This window comes from Neopsephotus bourkii, unplaced genomic scaffold (assembly GCF_033783945.1).
Source record: "Neopsephotus bourkii isolate Nb327-2 ecotype Australia unplaced genomic scaffold, CSIRO-AGI_Nbou_v1 NB_1510, whole genome shotgun sequence".
In the NCBI taxonomy this organism is placed as follows: Eukaryota; Metazoa; Chordata; class Aves; order Psittaciformes; family Psittacidae; genus Neopsephotus; species Neopsephotus bourkii.
The window spans coordinates 631,318-647,126 of record NW_026901986.1 but is presented as its reverse complement, the minus strand read 5'-3'; the positions used below and the strand labels follow the sequence as shown (position 1 = coordinate 647,126).

Below are 15,809 nucleotides of genomic sequence, written 5' to 3'. Positions count from 1 at the left end.
ACGAATGACATGAGGATATTGCAATGAGAGTTTAAACAGATCTCTGTCTGAATGCTTATGTCTCTTCTAAGTCATGACTTAGAGAGGGAAAGAAAATGTAGAACAGCAAATGCTGGAACTTGGCACACTGGGAGGACTGCAGAAGAGGAAAAGAAGTTTGACATCAAACCGCACTGTGGGTACCACAAGCATCCAGCTAATAAAGCGTGATTCAGTTCAAGTAAGAATTCCTCCCCTGTGCAGCCATTTAGCCCTGTTCCAGTTTACCCCTATTTCAACAGCGCCCAGTGATTTAGTCATACTTTGGAATTTTTTTTCTTTCTTTTAACAGTATTTTTGTTAATTCAAAGCCAGAGGGAACTGGAGTCAGATTCACTGATGCCTCAGATAAGGCAAGGGCACATTCCCAGGCTGTGGAAAATCCCATTCCTTTTCCTGCCAGAAAGGATGTGACCCCATAGCATCCACATTCACCAGAAGGAGCCCTAGTTACCATGCTGCTTGCTGGTGGCATCCCATACACACCAAGCTGTACTTCCAAGTCCTTTCCTCCTGCATCATACCAGACCTGACGAGATGCTGGTGAATATGCTCTGTCTTTAGGGTATGTCTTGGTGGGGTAGAGGCAGAAGAGCTGGGGTGCTGGCACCCTCCCTCCCTTTGCTGTCACAGGAGAGCTGGCCAGGGCAGTGGGTATCCACCCTCCACATTTCAAGAGGGCTTAACAGTGAATCTGGGGGAAGACAACGAAAGAGCAGAGGTTACAGGTTTATATTTAGGGTAGACAGATAACAATAGCCAGGGATGGAGAAGTGAAGACTTGAGTGAATGCGATTCTACATGTGCTCCCAGTGCAGGGCGCTGCTTTAGAAACAGTTCTTTAAACAGAAGAAAATATAAAGACAACCGAGGCTGCTGGGAAGAGCCAAAGAGCTACTTAACACTGCAAACCACAGGAGCAGTGTGCATCCATTCCCAGCAAGTGTACTGCATTGCACCACTGCCCTCCAGCAGAAACGGCCCAGGTGTCATCAGCACAGCAGACAACACCAATAACATGAGGAGAGTGCAATGAGAGCTTGAACAGGCTTCTGTTTGAACGCTTACGTCACTTCTCAGCCACCAAATGATTTCTGTTGAGGAAATGCCTTTTTGTTCATCAAACACAGTGACATTTCTTACGCAGAGAAAAATCAGAAGCACGGCATATGGAGGTAGTGATTTGTGTCTGGACAAATGACTTTTACTTCCGATCAGGCAATCTTAGGCCAAAGGACATTGCACATTAATAGCTGCAGAAACTAATAGGAAATGCACTTGTGTGAATGATTAATATACAAGATTAGGATTCCTTGTATAGAGCATCTGTGCTCGTAGAATTGTGTCATCTGAATGCTCATGGGAAAACGTGGAAGAAGCGCAATCAGGTGATGTGAATGTTTCCAGACTAAGATGACTGGTGCAGCATGAGCTTTCCAGTACTGATTCAGTGCTGCTTGGATAGCCTGCGATTCCAATTACCTTTATACAGCCCTGAAATGCAGATTTAGGCAAGCAGTGCTACAGTTTTGGGCGACATAATGCTGTATTGTTATACTTCACAAGGATCACTAATGCATTGCCATTCCTGATGACCTTAAATGTAAGGTAAAACTACACTCAAGTTTGACATTATTATCAACCTGCTATTTAAACCTCCCGAGATGAACAGATAAAGCTCTTAAACAAGGGTTCTCTGATGAAGCTGTGGAGATGAAGCTACACAAAAATGATTTTTTCATTTGTCTCTCTTTGGAAAATTAAGAATTATTCTATTGTCTCTTGTACTTAATGCACTTCATTGTTATGTTAGTGAGATGGGCTGCACTGGCCCGTCGGATGCAACTATCTTGAAGTGCTGCTCTGTGGGATCTAGTCAAATGCTGTCTGTGCCATAGATCCTACCTTTAATGCAGGTACATCTGTATTGGCATCACTGCCCGAAAGACTAAATGTCAGCTCCTGCTGAAGCAGGATGTGGGAGCCTTTTGCTTTAAAGCAGCTCTGAGAAGATCAGTCAGAGCAAGCACACTGGGTCTGGGAAATGACGAAGCGGTAGCTCCCATTTCTCACACACCATCTGCTGCAACGGGGATGCCTCGATGTGGATGGCTCACATGCTTGCTCAGTGTGATTCAGGAAGCACCTTCTCCCTTTCCCTGGAGGAGCTGTGCTTCAAAGGGCAAACCTACTCATCACAGGAAATAAGAACCTGAAACTTGCAGGGAGAAGGATGTGGAGTAAAGGGAGAGCTGGCAGATGGAGCTGCATGCCAGGGATGGTCCTGCCAGCCCATAAATATTGATGACTTTGCAGCCTCTAAACATAGATTATTCAGGACCCTGAAGCCTGCAGCTGCACGTTCACAGCTTGCTGCTCTCCGAAAGAGCATTCCTGACCTGAGAATGTGCATACGTCTGTCTGAGAACCCCCCACTGCTCTTTTTAACCCTGCAGAAACAACGCTCTCCTCCTTCTCATGGAACTTACAGTACATCATAGTAATGAAAAAGGCAAAAGAAAGGCATGTTTTGCAAAAGCCATTTGCCCTGTAACAGTCTGAGCAGGTTGCTGTAAGATATGAGATAAAACTCTTCCCTTTCTTCTCCTCCTCCTCCAGAAATTGTTTTCATATAAGCCAATTTTGTCTATTTAATAGAAAAAAGCAGAAGTTTCTGGATAGCAACAGGAACAGTTCATTTGTGTGTGCATTGTGAGTAACCTAAATGCATTTGGCAGATGGGATGCAATAATAAGAGCAAAGGGCCATCTTAGATTTGCCTGCTTCCATGTGGGTATGGCTCCAGTTAAACTCTGAGACTCAGACATCCTTAAGAGAAATGCATTCAAGAGTTGGGCTGGATCCCAAGTTCAATAAGCCAAAACTGGACCTGACATTCTGAGGATGACAAAGAAATACAGGAAAGTACCACAGTGCAAACAAGGAGAAGCCAAGCCACAAAGGATTCAGCAAAGTATTTCAGCATCTTTGAGCACCAGGAGCTGAGAGAGCCCATCATCAGGGCTTGGTTCTTGTTTCAAGGACAGAACTTAAAAGCGTAGTATTTGACTCTAATTCTATGGCAAAACAGCAAAAGCTTAATGTTTGCTTATTACTTGGAAAACAAATACAGATTGAGTTTATCATTCTCTCATTCTTCAGTACGTGGCTACCACAAATTCATGCTTAAGGCCTGTTTTTACCACGTTATGCAAGGTCTTACTGTACACGTATTTTACTGACTAACCTGTGCTCGCAGCCTTCTGTGTTCCAACAGGGCCACGGTCTCTCAATGAGCATCTGCAAAAATACTCAGAGGTGCAATATAGCTGCCTTAGGTGCTCTAAATCTGATCCACACGGAGGAAAAGGCAGAGCTGGAGCCATCAGACCAGATTTATTCTGGATAACACTGCCACATGTTCCCAATTTTCCCAGAACCTCAAACAGGCATCGGGGCTTTCCTGAGGAGAGAGGCTTCTCTTCACTGGGGGCTAGTACAGAAGGTGCTAATCGAATTAGGGATGGAATCGAGCACAGGTGTGTAGTGTTGCTGCATGCAGCCAGTAACCTTGTGCCTCCAGCAGCATCACAGAGTTATCATTTCACCTGGGGCATCTCTGCAGTGGGTCAGGCACCAGAGCTCACCTCCTCACACGGAAGGGCTTGCTGCTGAAACAAAAAGCTTGGACTTCCTGTTACAGATTACCAGTAGTTTTAGAGGTTAATCAGTTAACTGGAAATTGTTTTGGAATATTACTGTCACCTTTACTTAGGCCCCATAGATATAAAATCCGCTTTGTGTCTGTGCTGTTCTCAGCTCCTTCTGGAATCAGCCTTTTTGCATGAGTTCAGAGCAGTCTTTTTTACTGCAACTGTGCCAGCACTCATCTGTGCTGCTTTCTCTCTGGCTTCAGTGTCCTGTATGGGAATCCCAAACTGATAAAATAGGTATAAGAAACCCTTCTATGAACTCCTACCAATGTATGCCAAGCTGGTTTTCTTCATTCTCCTTAGCTCCTTTATTTTTTTTTCCCTTTTCCTATACAGCTTGCTTGCTTACAGTAAGGTCATTGCTAATGCCTTCCAAGACTTGACCAGAGTTGGTGAAAGAGCTGTTTTTAAACCACAAGCAGTAACACCCCACACTGCATGCACATATTCAGACACCATACACAATGCACAAAAGTGAGACACCAGGTTTGAATGCAAACTGTTTAAAATGACCTCTTTTTTTCTCACCTCAAACCCCTACTGAGCCATACAGGTAAAACCCATGTTTCAGAACATGGGGCACTGATGCATTAGCACAAGCCTTTCTGTTACGGAAAGCTCCACATGAGCTGCAAGCACAAACCACCTCCCAGCATAAAGCCTCAGGGACCTGAAACTGCACTGTCTTCGAGGAAACCCACTGGATTGGCACATGTTCTTGTGCAGCTTAGGCTTTGCCCTCTGCCTCTCTGTTGGCTTTCCTTTCCTTTCCTTAAGAATATAGCCCTTGCAGACTTGCATCAATGTTAATTCGCTTCGATTTCACATTTTGATGTGATTTCTGTTTCATTCAGGGCCTCAAGCCAGGGTTTTCTGCAGCTCAACGGATCTTCAGTTTTGCTTGACTGCAAATGATTCATCCCTTCTTTAACAATAATATTTATTTCTACATTCACTTCAGAAGGTCTTCGTCTGTTGACACCAGCATGGTACCATTACCAATATATAAACAAAGAAAAATTATAACACTGAGCCTGAATCAAACTCGTGCGCAGTGTCTGTGGTTGACTTTTAAATGGATGCAGCTCCAGCGAGTTTATCCACATAAAAGTAATAATTAACATTCCTGAAGTAATAACTGTTCGGCCACATTTCAAACTGCTAGCTCAGACATTTGCATGCTTCCAATATGAGCACGATACGGCTCAGTCTTAAAGCTGCCAAAGCACAGCAGGTTACTCAGCATGCATAAAAAGAACTGACATTACATTCAGCAGGGACTTTATCTTGTTTGAATAATCCTCCCTACAAGATCACTTCGGCATGCAATGTGTTTCATTTAAGAGAAGTCAGAGAATGCAAAATAATGTGGAGTAATTATGTTATTAAATGTTGCTATTACTTTTTTAAGCCCTCTGTCTCAGAGCATAAAGGGTTTTCTCAAGGCTAAAAATTGTCAGCAGAAGATCAAATGCACCTCTTGAGTAACCTCATTAAAAGCAATGAAGTTTCCTGAAGACTGAAGTCGGTCCCTTGTGAAACTACACTGAGAACTAGGAAAAACACAGGAATACAATATATCATATGCTTCCAATTGGTATTAACTCGTATTTCTAGAACACCCCAACCTGAAGCTCTCAAAAGGCTTTACAGTCCTCTGCAGAACAGAATAACTCATCTAGCAGACTAGCCAGTGACACCTCTCTGTGTTAAGATGCACCGATGCTGTAACTGCATCCTGGAGGTGGGCACCTGCCAACGTCAGCCAGAGCATCAGCTTTGGTTGCTGTCTCACCGGGCTCTCTGTGTCACACTCATCTGGTCGGGAAACAGAAATGGCACCTTCAGGTAGATTTAAAGAGAAACAGATGTCTAATGTTCCCAGGAATGTGTGTTTTGAAAACCCCCTCCCTCAGCGGCTAACAAATCACAGGCCAGCAGTCCTGAGTTCATCCCTAGTGCCCAATCCAGGCGTGACACTGCAAAGAGCAACTTCCTGAGTAACTATGGACAACTGCTGCTCCTGAGGTCTGACGGCAGTCTCCTATAGAAAAATACAGTGGAGTACTAGAGTTAGTAGCGACTGTGAGCCATTCACCCACTAGCCTGAAATTCTCTCTGATTACTATTTGATGATAGCTATGCTCAGCATGAGCTCGCAATCTCCTTTCTCCACATCCTACGCAAGATAGCAATGGATCATTATAGTGAATGAAGCAGCTATTGTCATTTTTATTGGAAGTACCAAAAAGGCCTTTTGTCTTTAAATACAGTTCATTTCCAGTCAGGATCAAAACATAACGGGGAGAGCAAGAGGCAAGAAACTCAGCCAAGACTGCTGTTTGACAGAACATCACCTCGCCACTGTCCACAAAGTCAGTAAGAATTGTGCTCGCTTCCTAAAGTTGTATTACTTTTAACAGCAAACACTTTTTTTTTTGGTCTTACTATGTAACCTTCTGTTTATTTTCATGGCTTTTTTCTAGTGTCCTAGCCCTCAAAGCGAAGCATTCCTCACTAGCATACTTTATGTTGTTGTGACTATGCTACATGGCTTATTGTAGGAAAGACTTGCTGGGATTTATTAGCCAGAGGGCTACTTACTAACCTGACACGTGGAAAATCCTTTTCAGCTTTGCAACTGAGATTATCCAGTGGATGCCATCTGAGCAGTTACACAGAGCCAGTCTACTCGTACCAGCTGATATGGACATGTCAGTCTGGTAGAGTACTGATACTTGTATGCAAAGTTAAGCTCCTGAGCAATTACATATGAGCTCAAGCACTGTGCTGGATTGAAGCCACAGGACCTGAACCAAAACTCATGGAACTTGATCAGAGTATTTTAAATAACTTCAGTGGATTCTGGATCAGGTCCATGCTGTCTGCTAGAGGTATTGGCTACATTTTTCCAAATAAAAGAAGTTAGGAATAATATATCAAAACCTTTGATCCAGGACTAGCAGGCCCAGGAATTAAGACTCAGTGCCTTTATATGATGAATTTACAGATTTCCTGAACTTAGGAAAGCATGAAAAACACTGACAAATACTTATGTTGACATACAAATAAGTACAGGAGACCAAAGGGTAGGAAAGGCATTTTAATCCTTTCAAAATATTGAACCATTCCAGAGCAGAGAGAGTCTAATGATTTCAGTCCCCAGTTGTTTATACAGCCCTAAGCCCTGTATCCATGATGACATTTCATTTTACATCACTTGTTTCTTTAATCAGTTGCGTTTCATAAAAGCTCTCTTTCAGCCAGGTCAGCAGGGAATGTGCTGAGCTACCATGAGCAGCGACTGGAGTCACTGATTTCATCTGCCTGCTTCACGGGCCGAACGCGTACGTGCGGTTCCAACTCAACGGCTTGGGGACCACAGTCCAAAGTCTGTGTGTGCCCCAACACATCACCCAGCTTTCGTAACTAGGATTACACAAACATCTTCCTCATGTCTGTGGCACCCTTTGTCCGTACTAAGAGTGTAATTGTTGACCCTGTCTCATACGCATTGGTGCTTCTACCACAGTAATTACTGCTGTCTTTGAGTGCCTTCCAATACTCATTAAGCAATGTGACTTCATATATCCCTTACGTGTCGTTTCTTTTTTCATCTTCCCCCGGAGGAGCTGTGTATACAGTAGAGCACCTTGGACACAGTGTCTGCGGCCCAGTGCCGTGTGTTTAGCCACTTTTCTCAGGGCAAGTTTATCTTGGAATATGAATATAGTTTCCAGGCTCAAATGGGGCAAATATCTGACAAGTGAAGCTTCAAACGCTTCATTCATCAAAACCAGTTGCACTCACCAAAACAGACCACTGTATGAAAAACTCAACATGCACACACACACACACATATATATATATAAAGGATTTCTTTTCAGAAAACATTTCTTTTACAAAAACAAAAGAATCTAACATGCCCCTTAGGTTTTTGACGGGTCAACTACTAATCGGTATTTATAGCTGCTAAAACCTGTTTTCAGCCTCGAACCAAACAATCCCCTGGCTCCAATTACTGTTACATAGAGAGTAGCTGAGAAGGGAGCAGCCACAAGCAGAGGAGGCCAGACAGAAAAGAGGAAAAGTAATTTATTGATTCTTCTGATCCCTCCCTCCCAGCTTTTTATTATTGTCGGGTGGTTTGAGCAGAACCATCCCAGATTGCCCAGATTCTCCCACCCCTGCTTGTGTTCACTCCGATTGCTGCAGCACGGCTCTTCATAGAAATAACCAGCAGAACACCAATCAACTAATTCATCTACTTGGGGGGGTTTCAAGCAAAATTATCTCCAACCAAACATTTCTTTTACCAGGGTGCAGGCTTGCATCTACTAAGTAAGTGTATGAAATTCCTTCTGCCTTCTGTCATCACACCTGATTAAACATCACATATACGCTGTATTTCCAATATTTGTATTATCTTTCTCCTGATCACTTGCAGGCTGGTACTCATCAAAGAGCTCCAGCTGTAACGGCGAGAACACTGACCTTATTGTAAAACACCAGAAAGACAGTCTCTGCTCCAGAGACTGTACCTGATTTGAATTGGAAATGGACAAATGTTCCTGTATTTCTCCTGCAATCCTTGCCCAAGTGACCTCCAGCATAACTTTGGTGGCCTGAAGTTTCCCCAAATGCCCTACAATCTGTCATGGCCCTTGTGACTATCTTGAGGCACATGAAGGTGCTGTAAGAGCATGAAGAAATCTTGCTGCTGAGACTGCTGCTGAACTTTGCCTCCTTCCACTAGATATGGGCACAGCTTAGCGCAGGGATGGTTAATTTGACGTACCTAAGAATTTAACGTCTGATTTGGTTTCTTGTTTGATTTACAACTGGAGTCAAAGAGTAGGATTTTGCTCATGGGAAATTAACTTCGTTGGTTTCGACACATACTTGTTGACTAAAGAGAGGAAAGAGAGTTCAGTCTTTCCTCAGTGCTAGAGTGTCTTGCATCTTCATACAGCAATCTGGGAAGTAACACTGACTAAAGAAAATGCACCATGTGCTGAAAGTGTTAGTAATCTGTTAATTAATGGGAATATAAATGCTCCGAGGACTTTCTTTCCTACTTCCTGCAAAGTTTTCCAAACTACTTGTGTTTAAAAGGCAAGACTGGCACTCGTGCTTCGGAGCTTAACAGCTAAGATGGGTATGTACCTGCCTTGAAGGAAACATTATACTGAATCTATTGCTATTGTGTGGCACAGTGCCTACTTTTTTAACCATTTCCTTCTCTTTCCATTTCAATTAAATATCATGCTTCCTCCGGAAATAAAGCTCAAAGATGCAAATCGCAAACCACTGCTAGAACACCCTGATAGCAATGATATCTTCTGAAGATGGCAATGCTATTAGCATGAGTGACTGTTAGTAGAATTATTCTAGAGATAAATATAACCTGAACGGTGTGAAAGAGTCTGGAGGGAGCTCAAAGTGACTCAGAACTTACTCATTTATATATTTCTTGGGTTGCACTTGGAAACTGTAGTAACCAAGACACTGTTACAGCTCCCAATTCCCCTCAGCCCTGCAGAATCAATGAGATGGGTTATACTCTTTCTTCCAAAGCCTTAGAAAGAACTAGATTTCAATCCACGAGACTCCAGAGCTTACAGGTGTCAGAGGGCAGGTTTTGGCCTGCAGGCACTTGATTGCAGTTCAAGATGACTGAGGGGGGAAAACGCCATGCAACCTCAGTGACATGCATTTATCAAAGTGGCAGCTAAGAGACTCCTGTTCCTAGTGTTGCATGTAAACCTCTGGAAGAGAACAATCACACAAACCCACAAGCTCATTTTTGTCTCTTTGAGTTTGGCTTGCTTGGTTTGTTTCAGAGCAAGGCTCTACTCCAAGGCTGGAAAGTCTATGAGACTCCACAGGAGTGTTACCATTCAGTTTCATGGGCTTGGGCTCAAGCCATAAATATTTAAGTGGAACTAATAAAACGAAACCCAGAAGATGGCCAAATGCCCAAGTGAAACCATCTCGAGCCTGCCTGAGCTGGAGGTAAGGTTAATGTAACGTTGAAGATAAAGGAAAAGCAGCATTTTAACTAACACAGTTCCAGCTCCTATCATCAAGCCTTCAGAATGGGAGACAAGCTTGCTTTTAACATTAACTTTTCCTCAACAAAAGCACATATTTTAGTGGTGGTGGTGGTGGGGAATCACATATTTTTAATAAAATAGAACTAGCAAGGACATAAAAATATGAATTTTGAAACCCAAGCCTCTCTTTCCCAGTGGGAGGAAGTTCATGTCTGCCAATTTCCAAAAGCTGGGATGCTGTGAGTACGCATGGTGTTTATTGGCTTCTAAATTAAAGCAGTCCATTTCAAGGAGAAGCAGAGTGATAGAGGCCACTCTTCCAGTTTCACACCGGGCGTGTAAAATAGCAACCATCGACAAAACTTTACTGAATAAACTGCCACCAGTGCAGCCATAAGATATTTTGGAACAGGAGAACATCATCCAGCCAAGTGTGCACCCATTCTTTGCTTATCTTATTCTCATTTCCTGCTTTTTTCACTGTATTGCTCAATCAATCCCATCCTTCCCCACAACCAACAAGCAACCCTTCATGTCTCCTGGCCTGATTTATATATACTACACACTCCAGTCGTTCTCCTTCGTTAACTTTTTCCAGATGACTGTTAGTAAAACCACATGAATAATTCATAATTAATCATTTACTCACTAACTTTACCTTCTTCTTATGTTCTGTTTTCCTCCAACACACTCTTTGTTAGAAAGTATTCACTCACTATGGGCTGGCATTGCAGGTGAGTGCCTGTGTAGATACTGTTAAGCAAGAAACCCAGCAGAGGTCCCAGTCTTATCCTTCAGACAAAGCTATTGTCCACCAATAACAAGATCAGGAAAAGATGATGTTTTCCACCAGGAAAACAAAATCAGTTGAGATGTTGGGGGTACAGCTCCTCCCAGTTATTCCCATTTAAGGCAGAAGAAGGGAGTATGCCTTTTCCCTTTAACTCGTCTTCTCCTTCCTCTCAGAGCCTGGTCCAGATCTTACAAGCTCCAACATCTTTGCTTAGTTACCCTGTACTACCCAGTATTTAAGCTCCAGTCAGTTTTGATTGCTCTTTTTCTGCTGCATAGTTTAGAAACTGCAGTTCCAGTCACAAAGTCTTATTAAATAAGCCATCAACAACGTTATTTCAGTAGGGCAGACTTCTAGCTCTGCCTAACAGAGAAGCTCCAGTGAAGGCAGTAGCATCACTTCATATTTACATGCAGGGAACTGAGGTATGAATGCGTGGCCGGGTGGGTGTTTATCCATTAGCCAAGGCTAACTCAGAAAACAACATGCTCAAATAAAGCACAACAAATGCATCTTTGGCTCACCTCCTCTCAGCCTCAGTAAGCAGGTGGCTGCTGCACTTGAAAGAGTGACCCTGGGCCTCTGTTTTGCAATTGACTCTTCAAGTGGTGAGGAAATGTGCAAAAGTACTCCCATAGGGAAAACCTCGTGTTTAGGAAACTCACCGAGGAGAGCTCTGCTGCAACACCTCTTTGCACATTTTAATCAGTGACCATAAATACCATAAACACTACTTAGAATAAGGACTGGTATTCACCCTGCCTTTTAAGGAACCTGAGCAATAGACCTCAGCATAAGAAGGACATGGAGCTGCTGGAGTAAGGCTGGAGGAGGCCACAAGGATGCTCAGGGGCTGCAGCACCTCCTGTATGGAGACAGGCTGAGAACATTGGGGCTGTTCAGCTGGAGACCTCAGAGCAGCTTCCAGTGTCTGAAGGGGGCTACAAGGATGCTGGAGAGGGACTCTGCATCAGGGACTGCAGCCACAGGACAAGGGGTGACGGGTTCAGACTGAAACAGGGCAAGTTCAGGTTAGATCTAAGGCAGAAGTTCTTCCCTGTGAGGGTGCTGAGGCACTGGCACAGGGTGCCCAGAGAAGCTGTGGCTGCCCCATCCCTGGCAGTGCTCAAGGCCACGTTGGACACAGGGGCTTGGAGCAAGCTGCTCCAGTGGAAGGTGTCCCTGCCCGTGGCAGGGGTTGGAACTGGATGAGCTTTAAGGTCTTTTCCAACCCAAACCACTCTGTGATTCTATGATTCTTTGTTATTTATCCTTTCACATCTCTGGATCATCAACTCTCTAATTCCTTTGTTTTGAAAAAGCACTCAGTGTCATTGAGAAAACTATATACCACTCATTTTCCCATGGAAAATGGTCTTTGTGGTTAGGCACACTTCGAAGTGAAAAGATGTGGGTTTGAACCTCTGATTGAGCAAGAGCTTTCCCCACAGCACTCATTCACACACAAACACCACTTACCATGGCCATGACCATCTCAGGAGAACATGACCACGATGACGGCTTTGTGAGGGATTAGAGTATTTTGCTGCACCAGTCTCTGGAAACACCTACAAGACAAAGTGCCTCAAGAGCTTCAGGTAGAGAAAAAACTGGTTTGGGGATGTCATGTAGAGCGGGGACACCATCACTTAGCTGGTCAAATCAGGCCAGTTTAGACCGGCACAAACCTCAAGGGACAACTGTTCTTTTGCCAACAGAATAAATGTCTTGCACCCTTGAAGGCTATTGCTAAGAAACAGACATTCTTAGGCATTCCATACTTTAGGATGATAAATTATCCACTGTATTTACCTGATTTCACTGGGAGGCTTTTTCATTGGATCATTTACTCCTTTAGCACCTATTTAGGAAATGAATCATGCCCTGAAAAAAAACTTAATTCCTTTCCACTGGCTGAAGACAATCTGGCTTGGATGTATTATCCCCAATTTAGGCATCGATATGTCCTGATTAATCCCTGCCCAGACACACGGAGGACTGAACGTGCTTTACAGCTCGATAGCAGCTGAACAGACCGTTTTGAGTGATAGGATTTGTATTTAGACCGTCTGATTCTAAAAAAATCATGCTTTTGCCACTCAAGTCTTTCCCTGGACCCTGCTTCTGCTGACCTTGTTGGCAAACATTGTGCTATATGAATAAAATGGCATATAGACTGTGTTATCACAGAATCCCAAGGGTTGGAAGGGACCTCAAGAGATCATCTAGTCCAACCCCCCTGCAAGAGCAGGGTAACAACAGTTGTGTTATACAACTGTATGCTGTGTTTGATAGAAATTGTGGAGCGATCTGTTGTTTCACCTTCTGCTAAAGGAATACCAGTGTCCAGGTTTTCCATCCTTATCAAGACTTAAACAACTTAGATTCATTTGGCGTTCATACACTGAGGAGATAGACACAAAGTTTGGAGTGAGAGTGACTGTTTTAAGAGGGTGCTGTGTTAGAATGGAAAATACTACGCTGCTTCAGTGGGTAAGCATCTGAGCCTGCTTCCACATGAATTAGACATTTCCAGAGGCCTTGGCAAAGCCCAGCTGAACACAATGCTCATTCAGTTCATAAAAGCGCTGCACTTTCTCTCCTGACAAATCTGACTCCCAAGTGCATGGCGTTGCCACAACTCACCTCTGAGCTCCCCTAATGCGAGCCAAAACTTCACAATATCCATCGACTATTTTTCTTGATTAAGAGCCCACATTCAAAATGAAATAAGCCTCAGGACCCACACTTTTCAGGACAATTGATGTATGGGTTTGCCAGACCTATCACTTGAAGCACAGAGCCCATTTTTGTCCCTTTTAATGTCCCAGGTATGTGAAACCCACAGCCATAAAATGAAATTCAAACAGGTCTAACAGTCAGGCTTGTCTAGGTACTTTCTTCCCCCCAGAAAAAGTATTTGGTGGGTTGCACAAAAGTTCCACTGAGCTCTGCACTGCTGCAAGGCTGCCGGGCTGCTGAGCTTCAAGGAAACACGCCATCCTTTATTTTAATCATCTTTTCCTGTGCACTGCTTACCTTTACGCACATATTTGATTTGGAAGCGCTCATAGTTTTCATACCTTCATTAATCATTGGGAATGAGCAGTGGGGAGCTCTGGGGAAGTTTCGGGGGGTGACATCATCACCGGGATCCTGAAAGCACTAATGAGGAATGACAGGAGAGCGCAGCTGGGAAGTGAAGCTAAACTGATAACACATTGTGGCTGACTAATTACAAAGTTTTAACCCACAAACCAATGTGAAAGCGCTCCAATACTGCTGCGCAGTTGCTCTTCTATGAGAGATGCACAACCTCAGCATGAAAGATGCAAACGCGATACGCAAAATGCTGGTAAAGAGGTAATTCAGCACCTTCCTGCTGTGGGTCATCCTGGGAAAGTCACTTCTATCCATCCGGTTAATTTATGAAGTGATCCAATGCTGTATGTGCATTTCTTGTTCTCCCCCCCCCCCCCTTCACCCCAGGACCCACAGAGGCTGCATGCCTTCTCCCTGTCCTCATCAGTAGTTGCACTGAATCTTATAGTCCAAGCATTCATAAGGAATGAGAAAAAAAAACCTATGAAGGGAAGTGGAAGAAGATTTACTACTAGAAAGAGTCTTGGACACATACATGTAATAAATCACAGGTCACTGAACTGGCTTGTAAGCAAACTGTTGTTTAGCCAAAGAAATAGTTTATCTTCCTCTTATCAGGAATGACTTCATTAGCATTTCTAGAATTCTTAACTGAGCACAGCGCAGTTGATCCATCCTGCACAGAAACGGAGCTGAAAAGCATCCAAGGCTTTATTATTTTTCCAGAAGAAAATGTCCTGGTTTTTCCAGCTGCAGGTTGGGCAAGTTCCATTTCGTGAATGCTTTTAAATCTCCCAAGTATTAATGTTAGAAGTAACACAAGATTCATTAGGTGAGCTTAAAGTAGTTTTCAGAGGTGCACTTGATGGAACACGAGCTCATCCATGATGCTCAGAGGACATGGCAGATTACCAGTCATACAAAAGGGCGACTATTTGCTAACATACACATCAGGAAACCTTGGAGCCAGCCATTGAGGTTCAGCACAAAACTATGTCTGACTGAACACTAAAGTTCCAGCATTTTGACATTGCTCTCAATTTGCTTGGGTTTTCATCCAGAAAGCAATGATTTAAAGACTAAAGGCTCTGTTTAGCAAAAATGTTCCACTGCTTTTGCAATGCTTAAGCCAAGAATGTCATGAAACAGCTTTTTGGCACCCAGACGAGCTATTAAGCAGCAGCTCAGCTGGGACCCCAAACCAGGTGTCTCCTGCAGAGAGCACTCAGGAGGTGGACTTTTCATGTTAACAGCTCTCCCCAGCCCTGCTCTGCTCCCAGGCTCCATTCAGGACCGTGACCTCTCTTTCTGCAAAAGCACTTTTCAGAAGTCAGTCTTTGCAATGACAAATGGCCTTGTCCCGAGCTCTACATTGTGAGCCCTGTGACCGTACTGACTCCCCACCCAACACAGGCAGGAATTCTCTTCCCGCTACTGAGATTGCTTGCGGGTCTTTACCCACTGTAGGTGACTGCAGGTACTGAAAGGAGCATGATTTCTGCATACGAGTTGAGCAGTGGCCGGTCTGCAGCTCCTCCAGAGACCTGCCAGCCCCCTGAGCCGAATGCTGCACTTTCTGAAGGCTTTCAGTGAGGCCCATTTGGTCTTTTCATCACCAGCCAAATCTCATGTGGTCCTGAAGAGAGAGGCAAATCAAACAGGTCCCTCTGAAAAGAAGGAAGATTAAAAAAACCCCGTAAAGGCTCAGTTTTGCGGCCACGATGAAATAAAACAAATGCTTTTGCCGTCTGATTAGAGGTGAAGGAAAACTTCCAAAAACATTTGCTGAAAGTCATCTAAAGATTCCAACTGAGGGGAAAGTCTGGGGGAAGCGCTGGGAGGGTGGATGAACCCGCCTTGGTTGTGGGTTTGACCTTTCCCCATTCTCTGGCAATGTCTTGCAGCAACAGTTAGCAGAGCAGGAGGCTGTAAATCAGTATCACAGGACATTGGATTCAGGACTGCAAGTGCTCACATGTGAAACCACTCAGAGCAACGAGGCTCATCCAGAAAGCAGGAGATTGCAGGTGTCTGCTCAAAGCAAGTTTCAGCGCTGAACTTTGCTCTTTGCCTCGCAGATACAGCAATAAGCAGCTCCAATGTAGG

General features: G+C 43.9%; 1 long non-coding RNA gene across 3 annotated transcripts in view; it reads right to left on the bottom strand.

Moving 5' to 3' along the window:
• Positions 1-3,512, bottom strand: part of LOC133221086 (uncharacterized) — a 55,685-nt gene extending 52,173 nt beyond the window's left edge. For all 3 annotated transcript variants that reach the window (XR_009727887.1, XR_009727889.1, XR_009727888.1), the window contains exon 1: positions 3,287-3,512. This is a non-coding gene — a long non-coding RNA (uncharacterized LOC133221086). The remainder of the gene's footprint in view (positions 1-3,286) is intronic.
• Positions 3,513-15,809: the final 12,297 nt, after the last annotated feature.